The sequence below is a fragment of the Vombatus ursinus genome, unplaced genomic scaffold (genome assembly GCF_900497805.2).
Source record: "Vombatus ursinus unplaced genomic scaffold, bare-nosed wombat genome assembly UNPS02014799.1, whole genome shotgun sequence".
NCBI classification, from domain to species: Eukaryota; Metazoa; Chordata; class Mammalia; order Diprotodontia; family Vombatidae; genus Vombatus; species Vombatus ursinus.
Genome location: NW_020954577.1, coordinates 44,217,640 through 44,223,704, shown reverse-complemented (window position 1 = coordinate 44,223,704; position 6,065 = coordinate 44,217,640). Strand labels below are relative to the sequence as shown.

Below are 6,065 nucleotides of genomic sequence, written 5' to 3'. Positions count from 1 at the left end.
AAGTGAGAGGCAGGAATAATGCATAGTCAGCCCAGAAAAATAGGCTGAGCCAGACTGTAAAGGATTTTAAGTGCTGAACTGAGCTCTTGTTTTATTTAAAATAATCTGCAGTGTCTTTTCAGTGTTGCCTTCATCATCACAGGTTAGTGCTATTCCCTGAACTAAGAGCATTTTGTGCTGGCCTGCATTCATGCACTGGGCCTCCGACGAAAAAGAAAGAAGCCATTCATGCAGCCCACACTCATGAGACCATGGACATTAGGAGCATGTCTCCCCTCGTGCTTGCAAGGGATGCAGTCCAACAGCCCCTTTGCTAATGGTCCCAGACAAGCCACCAAAATTTCATCCTTATGTCAGAGACTGATGGCACAAAGGTCCTGTGTTAACTTTGGTTTTTTGTCCTCATTTCTCTGGGACATTCCACTGCAGACATTCTGCAAAGTGGACATTAAACCGTTAATGAAACTCTTTGGGTAGAACCATTCAGGCAGCTCTGGATCTAATTGTACTGTTGTTTAACATACATCTCTCCAGATTTTTTTCTGGGGAGATCTTCTTGGTATCACCAAGCACAGTAAGGCCAGCACCCCAGTTTTGCAAATATTCAGTTCATATTTGTTTTAGAAGAGTATTAAAATATTATGACCAAAGAGTTATTAAACTTCCTATACCCTTTGATCCAGCAATACCACTACTAAGTCTATTTCCAAAGAAGGTTAGAGAAAAAGGAAAAGAGCTTATATGTTCTAAAATATTTATAGCATCTGTCTTTGTGGTGGCAAAAAACTGGAAATTGCAGGGATGCCCATCAATTGGAGAATGGCTGAACAAGTTGTAGTATATGATTGTGATGGAATACTACTGTGCAAATGGTGAGCTTGATGATCTTAGAAAACCATGGAAAGACTTGAAAGAAATAATGAAGAGTGAAATAAGCAGAACCAAGAGAATATTGTATACAGTAACAGCAATATTGCTTTAAGAACAACTTGGAGCAAGTAATTTTGACTTATAAATATCCAAATTAACTATAAAGGACATATGAAGAAAGATGCTATCTGCATCCAGAGAAAGAACAGATAAACAGGAGTATATATAGAATGATTTTACATATATACATATTTGTGTCTAATGGAAGCCATATCTTCCGGGGGTGGGAGGGAGGAAAAAAAAAAAGAAATTTACATGATAACTTTATTATATATTTAAAAGGAATAGAAAGTTGTACATAATAGATTGGCAGTTTCATATGCAATCGTCTTTTTAGAAATTATACTATGTTATGGAAATGCTTGTTTTATTCCATAAATTAAAATTTTAAGAAGAAAAAGAAAAAATAGAGGGGGAAAAGTGGAACCCGTGAATGAGTAACAGTTTGAGCCACAGATTCATGTTCCCCAGTGTTATTCATAGATCTAAGAATAAGGGTCACTTTTCTACTGTAGTTCCCAGAAAATGACTTTGAGAATTACTCATATATGGTCTCTGCTTCTTACTCCCACCCCTAATACATCCTCTATCACTAGATTGGGTTTTTATCACTAAGGAAATAAAATCTCAAGACCTGTCTTCTAACAGGAAATGCATGGCATTTCCTCTGTTACTATTACTAGTACTGCTATTTAGCCCACATCTCTCCAAATTCTTCCATAAGAATAATATAAGAGACTTTAAAAAGTCTTTTTCTAAGATCTGAGTCACCACGTCAGCAGCCTTGCCCTGGTGTATTGGTTTAGTGACTTTGCCACAAAAGGACATTGAGTTAGTTTGGTATAACCTGTTCTGAAGGAAGATTGCTGCCTCCTTTGTGAGCTGTTCATTTGCCAGCTCTTCAGAAACACATTCTGTACTGCTCACTTCAGCAAAACATGTGCCAAAAGCGGAACAATACAGAGAAGATTCGCATGGCCCCAGCCCAAGGATGATGTGCAAATTCACAAAACTTGCCAGATTTTAACATTATGGTCCATGAAATGTAATGCAATATTATTGCCCCCAGATGAAATGATGAAAAGGATAAATTCAGAGAAACCTGGGAAGACTTATGAAAACTGAAGTTGAGAACATTACCAAATGTGTACAATGACTGTAGTTTTGCAAAGAAAAAAACAACTGTGAAACCTTAAGAACCAGGATCAATGAATGTCATGACCAGTGAGCACCCCAAGTCTCCAGCACTGACATGGCACACTAGGGGGTGCTGAAGGCAGATGTGGCCAATGTGTGAATTGGTTTCATGTAACTATACTTATTTGTTACAAGGGAGGGCTTTTATTTTTCTTCTGGCGGGAAGAAGAGTGGGAAATAGTGACGGTGATGCTAAAATAAAAAAGAAAGAAAAGATCATCAGTGAATCATAACAGAAACAAACAGGAGAGAAGAAGGAAGCTCTGAAGGTGTCGCGGACAAGTAGGGGCAGTGTCGTAGCTATGATGTCAGCTAGGTAGCTTAGTGGATAGAGTGCTGAACCTAGAGTCAAGAAGACCTGAGTTCAAATCTGGCCTCAGACAGATAGCTGTGTGACCCTGGGCAAGTCACTTAAGTTGTTTGCCTCAGTTTTCTGATCTTTAAAATGGGGATAATAATAGTAATACCCACCTCACAGGGGGTGTTGCGGAGGATCAAATGAAAAAGTAATTGTAAAGTACTTAGCACAGTGGGGTCTGTTATCTTGGGACAACACAGCCCCTGGGGGGAAACCATTTATTCTCTCAAGCTGTTCATTGGGAGAAGAGAAAGAAGGAATGACCTGAGCACCCATGACATTATAAATCATAGCCATTGTTTCTTACTTCACTCGTGCTGTTGGAGTATGCTTAGCCAGTTGTAAAGAACCAATTTCTCACTAAAATGAGTCAAAATAATTTACAGACTAGAACTTAACACAAAAGACCAGAAATGGGTCCTTGATGTTATTGTAGTAGTAGAGAAATCCCACAACTGCTTTTATAGCTATGCCTTTGAAAAGGACATGGAATATTTGGAAATAACTACATTTCCTATAATGTTGTGAGTCAGAGGCTTGAGGCAATGAAATAAAAGCACCATGAGGAAAGAGGGGTAGAAAGCTTTTTTCACCCCTGGAAAATGATGGACATGGGCATTTTCTGTCTTTGAGGAATCTGCAGAAGTGCCTAAACTTGGCCTAGGTAGGAATATAAGTTGGCAGCAATGAGGGAAATTCTGTGCCATGACAAGCTCTTGGACCCAGCAGAGTCAGCAGGGCAAGATTCCAAGGGCAGCCAGTGGCAGGAGGATTGGGGCAGAGAGAGGATGCCAACATGTCTTTACTGAAGAGTTGTACCTTGTTATCAAGTCTGCTGTACCCCAAATCTGATGGGAGCCAGTCTTCTTGGAATTTTCTAGGCACTGGCTACGAGAGCACCTAGAAGTAGAACTCCCCAAAATAAAGACAGCATGTCATGATCAAGAAAGAGAAATAGAGAGACAGAGACCGTGCCTGAGACAGAGACAGAGACAGAAATACACAGAGAGATTTAACAGGAGCTATCGGGTATATGGATTATCAAGTATAGGGAAACAGCTCATAGACAACCATATAAACTCAGTAAATATAATTTGAGATGAATCACATGGAATACCAGGGAAAATTCCAAGTTAAATGGAAATAAATTAAAAAATAATTCCCATATAATAAAAATAGAATTCCTAGCAATCTAAAATACAAGAAAAAAAGAATAGCAATTGATAAATAATCAATACAGTCTTAGATCCAGCAAGACCTACCATGTACATATCTGAGAAGACTGTAAGTGTTGAGGAACCTTCTCAGCTCCTCAACCCATCATAGACAGCTAGGTGGCACAGTGCATAGACAGCTTGTCCTGAAATCAGGAAGATTTGAGTTCAAATCTGGCCTCAGACACTTACTAGCTATGTGACTCTGGGCAAGTCACTTAACTTCTGACTGCCTCAGGTTCTTCAACTGTCAAATGGGGATAATAATGGTATCTACTTCACAGGGTTGTTGTGAGGATCAAATAAGATATTTGTAAAGTGCTTAGCACATGTGCTTTGCATATAGTAGGTGTTTAATAAATGCTTATTTCCTTCCTCCCTTCCTTTCAATCAAGAAAGGAGAAAAAGCAGGATAGAGAGAGCTCTGCTCCCTTGCTTTGTTAAAAAGGAAGAGAATCACAAAAACAGATAAGAGCCCCCAAACTTTGAAACGTTTGGCCACCAGGAAGAAGAGAGGGTGGGAGAGGAGAGGGTTGGAGCAGAGCCAAGAGGCTACTGTTTTCCTGGTAATCCATGAATAAGGGAGATAGATGGAGAGAGAACATAAGAACAATCCAATCTTTGCTCTTCAGTTGAACTTTAGGGAGAAGAGAATGAGGTTAAAAGAAAGACCCCCAGAAAACCTACACCTTATTCCTCCCTTCAGATCAGATTATCTGCTCCCAGGCCTGTTGTCCTGCTTATCAGCTTGTCTTCCAAAGGTGAGGCACTTTATCTTTTCCATACTATGCTCTACCAACTCTGAAGGTCAATGGAAGTAGTGTATGTTTTCCAAAGAAGCATTTGGTTTGGAATCAGTGGGGTCCTGCCCCAATGATAAATAGAAAGCCTTTTCAATCCAGTCCACATGACTCATTAGGGATTATAGTTTTGATTCAAGTCAATACTGCTGAGTTTATGATAGAAAGAAACCCGTTCAATACATACTGTATTCTGAGACCTACTCTATTGTCTGGAGTCAAATAAGAAAGGGATGTGTTATTGTATACATCAGCTTCAGCCCAATTCCAACCAGTTAGGAAGTAACTTGTTTTGATTTACTAACTGCAATAATGGATGACTGATCAGACAGATTCATAACAGTTCCCCTCTTTGTGTATCAGTGATCCCTATCAACATGTCTACCATATTTAAATAAGCAGGCAGGTGGGGTCTGACCATAGAGTTGAGTTCACAGGGCCTTGTAATATAAAGGCACATTTGAGGCAACTAGGTGATTCAGTGAATAGAATACTACTGTTGGAATTAGCCCCGCCTGAATTTGAATCCTGTCTCAAACACATAAGTAGTCCTGGCCAGGTCAAGTAGCCTGTCTCCATCTAATTTTTCTCAGCTGTAAAATGGGGATAATAATAGCATCTACCACACGAGGTTGTTGTGAGAATCAAATGAGATGACATGTAAAGTATTTTGAAAACCTTAGAGCTGATATAAATGCAACCTGTTATTATGATGGCATTGCCATGCTAAGGACCTCCTCCTTGGGGGACTTCAGAGTAATTGGGCCATACAAAGTCTCTTCACTAGAATCATTGAGTGTTGGTTTGGTGGGGTGTGGGGGTGGGGTGGGGACACCTCCTGAGGACTCCACAGGAGCCCAGAGTTATAGTTATTCACATGGAGTCACTTGACATTTCGGTGACTACCAGTGTAACACAGAAGCAGCATTTCAAAAAATGTTTAAAAAACGCTATTAACACTCGCCTGGATGATCCAGACAACAGCACCCATTTACCCCAGCGGTCAGTTCTCCCTAACACTAAGGGAAATGGAAAATCCTCTTGACATGGGACAAGGAATCTCCATGAGCAGAGTCACAACTGTACATGGGTCAGTTTATTGATTAAGTGGCCTGGGGACTTGGAAGGGCAGCCAGGAGCTGTTGCAATCCTGCAGAGACAGTCCAACTGTGGTTTGGGAGACACCTGGGAGTCCCCCTGCTCCCTGAACCTTCTGCCAGATTTCTTTTTTTTTTCATGGGTGGAAGGAGAGTCTCCTTGACCTAGAAGCTGGTGGGATTCTTATGGGGTCTCCTGGATGAGTTGTGCTTGATTGAACTCCAGGAGGCTCCCCACTCCTCAGGCATGGAGAAGGGGAGGACAGAGTTGGCATCTTGCCTGTGGTTACCTGTGGCTTCCTCAGTTCCTTCTCTTAGTCTCTACCTATGCAGGGCAGTTTGTGTGTTTCTGATTTATCTATTGCTTAGTCTTTGTTGTGGTCTGTGGAGCTGAAGTGACTTCCTAGGGTGGCTGGACCTGCTCCTATGCTAGAATCAGAAGGCCTGGCTCTGTCATGTTCTATTGGCG

At 40.9% G+C, this 6,065-nt stretch overlaps 1 non-coding gene across 1 annotated transcript; it reads left to right on the top strand.

Moving 5' to 3' along the window:
• Window positions 1–1,851: 1,851 nt before the first annotated feature.
• Window positions 1,852–1,956, top strand: LOC114050716. The gene has a single exon (XR_003570063.1). It is a non-coding gene; the product is annotated as a U6 spliceosomal RNA (small nuclear RNA).
• The last annotated feature ends 4,109 nt before the right edge of the window (window positions 1,957–6,065 follow it).